Raw genomic sequence first — 12,755 nt, 5'->3', positions numbered from 1 at the left:
GAGGACAATGTCAGTGGGATCAGAATAGCTTCAGCAGGGAGTGAAGAATCCAACCCCAGAGAAAGAATAGATGACAGCATGACGCTATTAATTTTTTCAGTGAAATTAAATTATGATTTATTATATTACTGTTTCCAAGTTCAGCTGTCAAAATGCCTTAGTTTTCTGGGTCCCATGCTTACTAAATTTGAAGAGGCAAAAGCTGTTCCCGATCAACTGCACCTCTTCTCTATTTGATACACATAACGTTAGCAGCCAATATACACACGGTGTGTGTATTAGTATTCGCTTTCTGATATATCAAATTACCAAATAATTAGCAGTTTAAGCAATATAAATATATTATCTTACAGTTCTGTAGGTCAGAGGACCTACACAGATTTCCCTGGACTAAAATCAAAGTGTCAGTAGGACTGCATTTCTTTCTGGCGCCTCTCGAAAGTAATCCATTTTCTTGTTTTTTCCAAATTTAAGATATATGACACTGTTAATTTTGACCATTCTTTCTGAAAGATGTTCAGTGTGTTGCTGAACCAAACTTGGCTCCCCCAATAGCAAAGCCAATCTAGTGACACCGAGTTGTGATGAAGGAAAGTACAGCATTTCTTACAAGTCACCAAGCAAGAAAAATAGGCAGCTCATGCTCAAATGACCGGAACTCCCCGATGGCTTTCAGGGAAGGGTTTTGAAGGCAAAGGGAAGGTTGTGGGTTGCAGGGTGTGTGATCAGCTCGTGCACAATTCTCTGATTGGTTGATGGTGAGGTAACAGGGTGACGTTTCGGGACTCTCAATCATCAACCTTCTGGTTCTAACCGGTCTGGGGTCTACGGGCTGGTGGTCAGCATGCAGTTAACTTCTCCACCTGGTGAGGGTTTTAGTATCTGCAAAACAGCTCAAGGATGTGGCTCAATAGTATCTATAGCCCTTGAGGAGGAACTAAAGGTCCTTGATTTTGTTTTAGGGCTAAAGTATTATTCCTTTGTCTTGCTCGACAAATTTCCTTTATTTCTGCATTTTCTCACTTCTCTTGATTAAATTTGCTCTTTGGAACTCTGGGAGCGCCTAGGAGGCTAAAGCTTTTCCACAAACAAGAGATGCTCCGATCTGGGAATTCGCGGGGAGTTTGTGGTGGGAAAATGAAGCCAGGTGAGGCTGAGGGTGTGGAAAGGCGGCTGGAAGGCGGCTTTGGGCTGAGGAGGAGACCATGGATTAGAAAAGGAAAAAGGGAGGATTCGGGGGCTCTTACCAAGGTCAGCCCAACAGGGGTGAGGGCCAGGTGGGAAAGTCTACGAGGTCTTAGGGAGTGAGCTGAGAGTTTTCAGGGAAAGATGCAGAGGTTCTGGGTGGTAACGCTCTGAGATTGATTTGAATGTTATCACTTTAAAGCTCTTTGCCCAAAAGTATCTCCTCCCCTCCTCCATAGGCAATTCAAAGTCAAATTTCTGCAATTGAAGGTCATTCCTTTGTGGTCCATGAAACTAACATGACTGAACACTGCATAACACTGTATTTGCCAGGGTTCCCCTAAGAAACAGAACCATACATACGTATAAAGAGATTTATTATGAGGTGTTGGCACACGACCATGGAGGCTGAGAAGTCCAGACACGGGAGAGCTAATGACACCTGACGCCACTTCCGGTCTGAGTCTGAAGACTGAGAACCAGGAGACAACGACAGATGTTCCTGTCTCTGTCCTGAGACTCAGACAGTCAGGAAGTGAGAGAATTCTCCCTTCCTGTTCCTTTTTGTTTTCTTCAGGCCCTCGGTGGACTGGATGAGGCCGCCCACACTCGGGAGGCCAGCGGGTTTGCTCAGGCCAGCATTCAAATGTTCATCTCATCCAGACGCTCCCAGAATAAAGTTTAAGAAGTGTCACCCCGTGGTCCTGTCAAGTGGACACAAAATTAACCATCGCAAACACCCAAGATAATTATCATTCAAGATTCTTTACGTTCTTTATTTTATAGCCTCAGAAACCTAGAAATAAGCATGATTGCTCACATTTTGCAGTTAAGGAAATGGATGTCCGTAGAGACAAGGTGACTTGCTCGTGGTCTGAGCAGAAATGAGGGACAGGATGAGGTCTGGAACCCAGTCTGTGTGATGCAGCGGTTTCCTTACCCCGTGATGCCTGCAGGCAGTGGGCAGGTGCTCATCCCTGGGCACTGACCCTCCTTGGACCCAGGCTATGTTTGCATTCCCGTAGCATCTGGCAGAGACTGGCACAGGAAAAGGTGCTTGATATACATTATTATGTATAAACAGTCACCAATAGCCACAAAGGGTTCTGAAGGTGGAAACAATAGACTGACGGGGAAATAAGATGCTGATGTGTCTGAAGGTTGGAGCGACTGGGGGCTGGAGTTAGAAGGTCACCTGAGAGGACCGGGGTAGGGGGGCAGCACTTGGAAGGTGGAAAATATCGCTGGAAGACGGTACATGCTGGAGAAATGGACTTGCTGGAGGAAAAGCAGTTTTACTGGAGTTAATCCACTGACCGTTTACCCTGCGTTGTTTCTTAAATTATTGCCCAAATGACCCAGTGAGAACCCTCATTCTTCATCTTCCTCTTTTTGGCCTGAAGAGCTGGCCGTGCAGGTGCCCCAGTGTTGATCTAGAAAGGGGTGGACAGTTCTGCCTTGGGGAAGGGCTGGTGGGCACACAATCCCAGCACAGACTCACCATGGGTGGATGTTGTCCTCAGGGTAACACCTGTTTTCCACCCAGACAAAGCCCTGCATTGTGTGAAGGGGCTCTTTCCACCTGAGAGGATCTTAAAATGCAATTTCCTGTGAAGGACACATTCTGCCAGGAAAGACCAGAGAAATCTGTATGCTTTTTTTTGTTTGTTTGTTTAATGTTCTTTTTCTTGTTTTGTTCTTTCCCTGACTGTCACTAGACATTTTTAGCTATTTTTGAAAAAATGATTTCAAAACAAGTCAGAAGACTTGCACATTTGGTTCATCACATTTCCATCTGCCAAGCGAACATTCCCTCTTTTCTGTCTCTTACTTTGTTCTGACATCAACACATGGTCACGTTTAATATCTGCACAGTAAGTGAAGAGTATGAGGCCAGGCTGGCCTTTGGTCCAGCTGACTTGGACATCGCAACGTGCACGGGATGGAACGTCCGTCCGTCCCTGTGCTGCAGGAGGAACGGCACGGCGCAGAGTGCGATCACCAAGCCGCGCTCTTGGGTGGTCGCGAGGGTCACGGGAACCAGTGGACGTGACAAAGTGTGTTGTCAAGTGCTAAATGCCTCCTGAATGTCAGTTGTTGTCTTCGTCATTGTCACCGTCGTCACCTTCATGGTGAAGTTGGTAGAAACAGGGTTTTCTCTCCCTGTAATTCACTTCTGAATTCCTTTAGGATAGAAGCCCGTCTTCCTGATCTTTGTAGCTCCACAGGGCTCAGTAAGTACTCACTGGGGCGAGTTCAAGGTCTTCCCCTTATAGCTTTCCATCCACTCACGGCCCAGCTCCGCCTGCTTCACGCACACACCTGACACCACACACACACACAACACACATACACACCACGTGCCGTACCCATCACACACCACAAACCACACACCACACACATACCGCATATACCTAATGGGACCTGACAGGGCTGGGACAGCTGGGAACTCCAGGAAGGAGGGAGGCGGGGGGAGGAAGCGGTGGCCGCAGACGTGGAGGTGACAGCACACAGGTTGCTCCCCCGCCCCCGTTGGCAGAGGTGGGGATGCATCTCCCGCCCACGGCTGGGCCACCTGACTAGTCCCGTCCTGGGGCTGAGGCTGCAGCTGAGAATCGCCAGCAGGTGACCCTCTGTGGAGGGGGCCTGTCCCCAGGCGGTGCAGCTCCTGGAAAGTGAAGCCAGAGGCCCCGACTGCCCCGTGCGCATGAGAAATAAACTCGTGGTCGTGAACCACTGCCGCATGGAGGGTGTGGGTTATGAGAATTTAGCTTATCCTGAAACTGGACGTACAGAGCCAAAACCTAGCAGATCAGGCATCGGTTCGGGGTCTAGCGGTGGACGGTGATGAAGCGTCGGTGGCTGGCCGTGCACGTCGTCCAAAGCACCTGTGAACTTGAGAGGCAGCTTGTGCCTGGGGTGAGGGGATGGCACCCGGGCAGGAAATGGTTTGCTCTTGGCTGTGTTGCCTGAAAGAGGAAGCAGAAACAAAAGGATACAGACAATCTTCAGTAACTCCGTGCCTTTCAAGTTTGGAAGCGCCAACTGCTCTGGTTCCCTAATGATATAGGCTAGATGAGAGTTTGAGGGGCAGATACCCCAGTGAAATCTTCCAACTGTCTCAGGGCAGAGATGAGCCTGAGGAAGTGGTACCCTGTAAATCCTATGAATTAATAAGATGACTCGGGGCAAAGTTTGGATTAAAGACATCGGATGAAGGCTTCCTGCAGAAGCCAGACAGCCTCAAGTTGTCTCCTTCCTGTACTGTCCAAGCCCATCCTGTTTGCCTCACGACAGGCCAGTAAGTCGAGAGTCAATGTGTTGGGGCAAAGAATAGCGACTTTATTCGAAAAGCCAGCAAATGGAGAAGATGGTGGACTAACAACGTCCTAAAGAAGCATCTTAACTTGGAGTAGAACTCAGGCTTCTTTTCTGCTAATGGAAAAGGGGAAGCAGGTGGGTTCAAGATGAAAGGGTAGGGCTTCCCTGGTGGTGCAGTGGTTAAGAACCCGCTTGCCACTGCAGGGGACACGGGTTCGAGCCCTGGTCTGGGAAGATCCCGCATGTCACGGAGCAACTAAGCCTGTGCGCCACAACTACTGAGCCCGCGTGCCACAATTACTGAAGCCCACGGACGTAGAGACCGTGCTCTGCAACATGAGAAGCCACCACAATGAGAAGCCTGAGCACCACAATGAAGACTAGCCCCCGCTCGATGCAACTAGAGAAAGCCCGCGCGCAGCAACGAAGACCCAATGCAGCCAGAAATAAATAAAATTAAAAAAAAAAAAAAAGGTGAAAGGGTAAAAGCGGATTGCAGACTTTTTGGAGCACCTGGCCTTCAAGGGAAGCATAACATTTCTTTGCTCTTCTGCTTGGTTATGTGGGCTGGATCACAAGGTCCTGCAAAACTTCAAGTTGTCAGCAGTTATTTTCACTTCACCATCCTTATCTGTGCTCATTTGCAAGGTTTCTAGGCTGAAAGCGAACTTATCTACAACAGGTAGTAACCATAACTAGCCCGGGAAGTGGGATGGGAACTTTCTGCAGGGAATTTTCTGAGCTATGTGGTCACAAGCAGCGTTGCCCTGATACCTAACTCTTGATGTGCAGGGCTAAAGTGATGAAATACATACGCTGGAGAATGAGGGAGGTCGCTTCAACATGGTGTTAGTTCCGTTCTTCTTTGATTACACTCTGGTCCAAAAAGGCATGAATATAAAGACCGAAAGCAAGGAAATCTGTCCAGGTGCCCTGAGAACTCTGGGTGTGGTCACCGCCTACAGAATTGACTTGCATAAAATGGGTAACAAGCCTCCAAAGGTTGTAAGTGGCCACACGGCCTAAAACAGCCCAAGCCAGGACTGGGAAACGTGTGAGTGGGGTCTCCACCTCCTCTTCCTGTCACCCCTGTTGTTGGTACTGAATGGTTTGGTGTATGGCTCTTAATTTGATTGCATGCCGTTTTGATAAAAAGTTGTGATTTTTATGCAGTTGAATTTCTTGATATTTTCCTTTAGGTTTTCCTGTCTTTGGTATGATGCTTTGAAAGGCCTTTCTCTACCAAAATTTAATCACAATTCACCTGCATTCTGCTGCAGTACTTTTACGTGCTTAGTTGATTTACATTTATAATTTCAGTACTCTTTAATTCATTTTATTTAACAATGAGGTATAGTGATGTAACAATATTTTTTTTTGTTTTTTTAAAAATTTATTTATTTATTTATTTATTTATTTTTGGCTGTGTTGGGTCTTTGTTTCTGTGCGAGGGCTTTCTCTAGTTGCGGCGAGCGGGGGCCACTCTTCATCGCGGTGCGTGGGCCTCTCACTATCGCGGCCTCTCTTGTTGCGAAGCACAGGCTCCAGACGCATAGGCTCAGTAGTTGTGGCTCACGGGCCTAGTTGCTCCGCGGCATGTGGGATCTTCCCAGACCAGGGCTCGAACCCGTGTCCCCTGCATTGGCAGGCAGACTCTCAACCACTGCGCCACCAGGGAAGCCCCACAATATTTTTAAAATTATTGTCCTAACATTATTTATTAAACAACCTACCACTAGTGTTACATGATGAAACATTCACTTAAAATTTCCCAGTTCTCTGCAATTTAAGGTGCTCACTTAAAAAGATCTCCATGTTCTTTTGTTTTTTCTTTTTAAAAAATTGTTGTTGATTTATAATGTTGTGTTAGTTTCAGGTGTACAGCAAAGTCATTCAGTTATACATGGAGATATATATTCTTCTTCATTATATATGATTACAAGATATTGTGTATAGTCCCTGTGCTATACAGTAGGTCCTTGTTGCTTATCTATTTTATATATAGTAGTCTGTGTATGTTAATCCCAAGCTCCTAATTTATCCCTTCCTCCCCGCTTCCCCTTTTGTAACCATAAGTTTGTTTTCTGTGAGTCTGTTTTATTTTGTAAATAAGTTCATTTGTATTATTTTTTACATTCCACATATAAGTGATAATATGTGATATTTTTCTTTCTCTGTCTGACTTACTTCACCTAGTATGATAATCTCTAGGTTCATCCATGTTGCTGCAAATGGCATCATTTCATTCTTTTTTATGGCTGAGTAATATTCCACTGTATATACGTACCACATCTTCTTTCTCCATTCATCTGTGAATGGACATTTAGGTTGCTTCCATGTCTTGGCTATTGTGAATAGTGCTGCTGTGAACATAGGGGTGCATGTATCTTTTTGAATCAGAGTTTTGTCTGGATGTACGCCCAGGAGTGGGATTGCAGGATCATATGGTAACTCCATTTTTAGTTTTTTGAGGAACCCCCATACTGTTTTCCGTAGTGAAATTGCCCTATTCTGCCATATATGATCACTATTTGGAGAATGGAGGTTTGGATGAAGAGAAAAATATTATGAAAGTCCAATTAGTCAGGGCGGGTGACAAACCCAGCCTCTTCTTTGTTAAACTTCACCTATGTCTCCCTTTTTGGGTCTATGCTTACATGGAGGGAATGCCATGTTAGGCATTTATAAATCATTGAATTTCCAGTTAACTTTTCATAGGTATTTGTTCCACCTCACCAACTCTCCAAATACTTAAGCATTTGTATCCTCTCATTGGCCTCCCTGTAGTTAAAGAGCTTTATAGAAGAAATCCTCAAGAACAGAGAGAAATGAGTAGGAACTTGACTATCATCTCGTGAACTTTGACCATGTGCTGTGACTTTGACATGACAGGAATATTCCAGCCCACGGTGCAGCCCTTCAACTGGCGAGCACCTTTTTAGCTGTCATGTCCACAGGACCCCTCTGGGGTAACTGTGCACTCGTGGAAATGTCACGGCTGTAATCCCGTTCCTCTGCGACAAGAAAAATAGTATTGGCATAACCTCCAAGTCATTTCTATGTGGCCTTTTCTACTGCTTTGCAGTCATTTATCTGTTCAAGAATGTTTTGGATGCTTACTGTATGCCGGAAGCTGTGATGGGCACAGAAGAGATGGGGGCAAGTAGAACCCCAGGGTTTATGTCCTCGTAGAGAGACTGACATGTACACAAATATACCAACTGCGCCACCCGAGAAACAGGTAATTGGTGTCGTGGGGTCTGATAAGCATTAGGACAATCTTACCAGGTCCCCTGCACACCCCTAAGAATTGATTGAAACGAGGTCTTTTGCTTCTTGGCTACTTTGGTTCTCACGGGTGGTTTCTTGTGAGGTTTGAATAACATTTCCTAATTCCAAGTGGAGCGTTTGGAAAGATTTTTTATTACATTGACAAAGGTTTGCTATTTCTTGTGTGTGAATTCCTCTCTTCCAGAGATAACTGGAAAAAAGTTCTTGAAAATTTTAAATTGTTGTGGGACTCCTTCCATGCCACGTATAATACTACCATAATCCCATTAGTTGTGCAATGTGACGAAGGCTGAGTATTAGGTGTATTTCCAAAAAAAGTGAGGAAAAATGATCACTCCACTGTCAGCATTTCCCGTGTGAAAAGTCGCCCTGGTCCAGTTCGGTGGTGCGGAGAGATGGTGCCCCAGCGCCCTCCGGGGCCGAGAGCCTGAGACTTCCAGGTCCCTGAGCTGGTGAAGGAGTCTGTGGGAATAGCTGCCGCCAGGAACCAATTTCCCTCACAATTGCCCCAGCGAGACGCAAGCAGCATCACTTTTGGTGAAACTGAAAGCCGCCACCCAAGCCTTTCAGGCAAAAGCTGTTTTCCTAAAAGATAAAAATGATCTCTGGTGTGGCTTTGCATTACAACAGAAGTGAGACTCTTCCTATTTTTACATCAGGTAATGCTCATTATAGATATTTTATTCACTTGAAGAAATAAAATAATGAGGAAAATGTGGGAGAAAATCATGGAAGGTTAGCCAAATAAGACTTCAGGGATCATCCTTCTAAAGTCTTTCATGTTTTTAGATGAAGGAAATTGGGCTCAGAAGTTAAGAAAATTGTCCACACAGGCTTACAGCTACTGACAGAACAAGGATTGCTCTATTCTGCCCCGTGTTTCCGTAGAATTTTTTGGGTGAAAGTCAGCTTACCAAAGTCTACTAATGGAAGGAAAAATTACTTTCCTCATTGATAACATATTCACCTACAATTAATCGTTCATTGTTACACCATTGGCTTTTTTTCATGTAACCAAACCATTAATAGAATTAGGGTGTCATTAAACCCTTCTTCGACTGGGTATTCTTAGTTTTTAGATGAATTATTTAAACATTCTCAATTATCTGCAGTGTAATATATTGCACTAAATCAGGTAAATTGGACAGCTTAGAAAGTAGAATTACTGGGTTGAGAGTCAATTCTGATAGCGATTTTTCTCATTTTTCCTGTAAAATAACTATTGCTTCACAGAAAACCTGGAAATTTGAAAGGCTACCAAAAGCTAATAGGCATCTTGGTGTCCAATTCCCGAGGAACCTTTATCATCTAAAAACAGCTAGATTGACAAGCAATGCACGCAGGCTTTCATTCATTGCACGGTCCTGGTTTTGCCTCATGAAGCAGAGACTGTCTGGTGGAAAGGATGGAGACATTTCATTGTCCACCGTGATTTCCGTAGAGACCCAGGGCTGTATCACCTGGGAAGATGTGTAATCTCAGGTATCAGGATTCTCTTGTCTTCAACCTAAATTTTGCAGCCATCTGTACACTTTCAGAGAGAATAAATCCAAGAAAACAATTGGACAGGACAAAAAGAGGAAATCTTAAGTCCTTTTCTTAAAAATGTTGGGAAACTGGACTCCTTAATAGAATGTAAGAAGACCTCAACTATAGGGAAAAAGCATTACCAATAGGTGACTGGGTTGGAAAGACAACCCCATCAGCTAAAGAGGGAGACAAATGTGAGGAAGGACGGGAAGAAAACTAAAACATTGTTACGAGGATGAAAATATGATCGGGAGAATGCAGGGCTCTGGACATTGGATGTGGGGAAGAAATCTGAGAAACTCTCACAAAATACTAAAGAGTTAAAAACTCTGACAGCAAGATGATAAAAGTGGAGATCAGAGTGTGCTTCCCTGGGAGAAACTGGAACATAGAAGAGAAACAATTATCTAAGAAATACAAGAAAAAAATTTCTGATCCAAGGAAAACTGGATATTAAATGAGTTTTGTATACTCCAGGAAATATCAGTAGAAAAAACCCTGATACCTAGACAAACTTTGCAAATTGTTCTGAATTACAAAATAAGGAAACATTATAGAAACGTCCAGGTCGGAAAGCGGGTTACCTGCCAAGGAACAAAGATGCCTGGCCTCAGCCCACTCCTTCTTCAGCATGCCGCAACATGAAATTCTGCTCCCGAACTAGCTTTCTGTTTTTAAAAAAGAACAGACATCGGGCTTTTCTAATTAGAAAATTATTATTTCTTAACTTAATTTGGAAAATGCATTAAAGCGCAAAGAGGAACATAAAAATGATCCATAATCCCTTGCCAACTGTTTTTTAAATACATCTCTATGAAATATGTACAATAAATGTGTTCACCGTTGCTATTCACATACACACACAAAAAAGATAAGTGCATTTTTTTAACTTTCCATTTTGTGCAAATTGTCTGTGCAGCCCTACAAGGTAGGGTCCATGTGGGCTGTGCCCTTCTGCCTTCTTCATGGGTCTTAGTTTATTTTCTATTTGTGTATCTGCAAATACTTTGCCTACCTTGAAATTTTAAGAAAATGGAAAAGGACTATACATTGACATGTAATACAGATGCTCCAAGCTTCTTCTGCATAAAGGTATCGTCTGACCCTTTAATGTGCAAATAATAATAGATTGAGCTCCTTCCTACTGGACCATAGGATGCCCAGGTCCTCCCTCCCTCCCTCCCTCCTTTCCTTCCTTCCTCCCTCCCTCCCTCCTTTTCTTTCTTCCTTCCTCCCTCCCTCCCTCCCTCCTTTTCTTCCTTCCTTCCCTCTGTTTTTGTCTTTCTAACTAAATTTCCTTCACCAACTGGTTCTGGGAATTTCTCTAGATAGTCTTAAATGCTCTGGAATCTGCTCACATTCCAGTGAGTCACCTAAGGCAGCTGACTGACGTGGGATGCCTTCTGTCTTTGGCCACCCAGACTGGTACCTCTGTCCCTGCTCTCCGGTCCAGGGCCTCACCCAGAGCGTGTGCAGAGACGCTTATGGGAGTGAGAGCTGTAATACCGCAGAAAAGCATGGGCAGAACAAACAGATGATTGCAGGGAGTCACAGATGAGGGAACAGGGCACACAGGGAAGAGGGAGGAATTCCTTCTCCTTGTCTGCAGCTGGCAATAACAGCAGCAGAATGACCGATTTTGAGCAACTTAAATCATTTTACTGCTCAAGAATCCAGCGCTCTGCCAGAGACTGAAGCCCAGTATTGTTTAGAAAATCTTTTTTTATTTTTGAATTTTTGAATTTTATTTTATTTATTTTTTTATACAGCAGGTTCTTATTAGTTATCTATTTTTTATGCATTAGTGTATATATGTCAATCCCAATCTCCCAATCTTGATGGGTGGATGGTTCCATAAGAGCTTCCTGTGTTTGGAACCTCATTATGGGCAATGGCTAAAGTGCCGTATTGTTCCTGGGGAGTCCAGAGAAGTCAGCCTCCCTGCGGTACCCTCGCTGGGTCCTCCCTGGGGATCTGGATGGAAGGAGAGCGTGTCTGGAAGGTGGGAGGGCTGTGCGGTCTGTCCCTCCTGCCGCCAGCTCCCCGGTGACATGGGCCGGTCACAGGGCAACTGTGGGCTTCACTTCATCTAAACCAGAAGGAGGGTATTCCCCAGACTCTCTCCAGCCTTAACGTTGGGGGGCTTTATTGTAATAACAATATAATTCTCGGAATAAGGGTGCCCTGAATATTGCTTTATTATTGCTGACAAATGTACTTTAACATTTAATTTTGCTTTAATAACATGTAATCATTGTTTGATGGTCTAAGACACAAGGAAAGACTTGGTTTCTACCAAGGCAAGAGCCATAACTGGGCTTCTAAATTGCCTCCCAGTGGTACTCTGGATTATTAGATTTTTTGTTAATTTTTTTTTTTTAAACATCTTTATTGAAGTATAATTGCTTCACAATGGTGTGTTAGTTTCTGCTTTATAACAAAGTGAATCAGCTACACATATACACATGTTCCCATATCTCCTCCCTCCTGCATCTCCCTCCCTCCCACCCTCCCCATCCCACCCCCCCAAGGCGGTCACAAAGCACTGAGCTGATCTCCCTGTGCTATGCGGCTGCTTCCCACTAGCTATCTATTTTACATTTGGTAGTGTATATATGTCCATGCCACTCTCTCACCCCGTCACATCTCACCCCTCCCCCTCCCCATATCATCAAGTCCATTCTTTAGTAGGTCTGTGTCTTTATTCCCATCTTGCCACTAGGTTCTTCATGACCTTTTTTTTTTTTTTCCTTAGATTCCATATATATGTGTTAGCATACTGTATTTGTTTTTCTCTTTCTGACTTACTTCACTCTGTATGACAGACTCTAGGTCCATCCACCTCACTACAAATAACTCAATTTCATTTCTTTTTATGGCTGAGTAATATTCCATTGTATATATGTGCCACATCTTCTTTATCCATTCATCCGATGATGGACATTTAGGTTGCTTCCGTGTCCTGGCTATTGTAAATAGAGCTGCAATGAACATTTTGGTACATGACTCTTTTTGAATTATGGTTTTCTCAGGGTATATGCCCAGTAGTGGGATTGCTGGGTCGTATGGTAGTTCTATTTGTAGTTTTTTAAGGAACCTCCATACTGTTCTCCATAGTGGCTGTATCAATTTACATTCCCACCAACAGTGCAAGAGTGTTCCCTTTTCTCCACACCCTCTCCAGCATTTATTGTTTGTAGATTTTTTGGTGATGGCCATTCTGACCGGTGTGAGATGATACCTCATTGTAGTTTTGATTTGCATTTCTCTAATGATTAATGATGTTGAGCATTCTTTCATGTGTCTGTTGGCCATCTGTATATCTTCTTTGGAGAAATGTCTATTTAGGTCTTCTGCCCATTTTTGGATTGGGTTGTTTGTTTTTTTGTTATTGAGCTGCATGAGCTGCTTGTAAATCTTGGAGATTA

Source organism: Balaenoptera borealis (genome assembly GCF_965194805.1).
Source record: "Balaenoptera borealis genome assembly, chromosome: 14".
NCBI classification, from domain to species: Eukaryota; Metazoa; Chordata; class Mammalia; order Artiodactyla; family Balaenopteridae; genus Balaenoptera; species Balaenoptera borealis.
Note: the sequence above shows the minus strand (reverse complement) of the source record.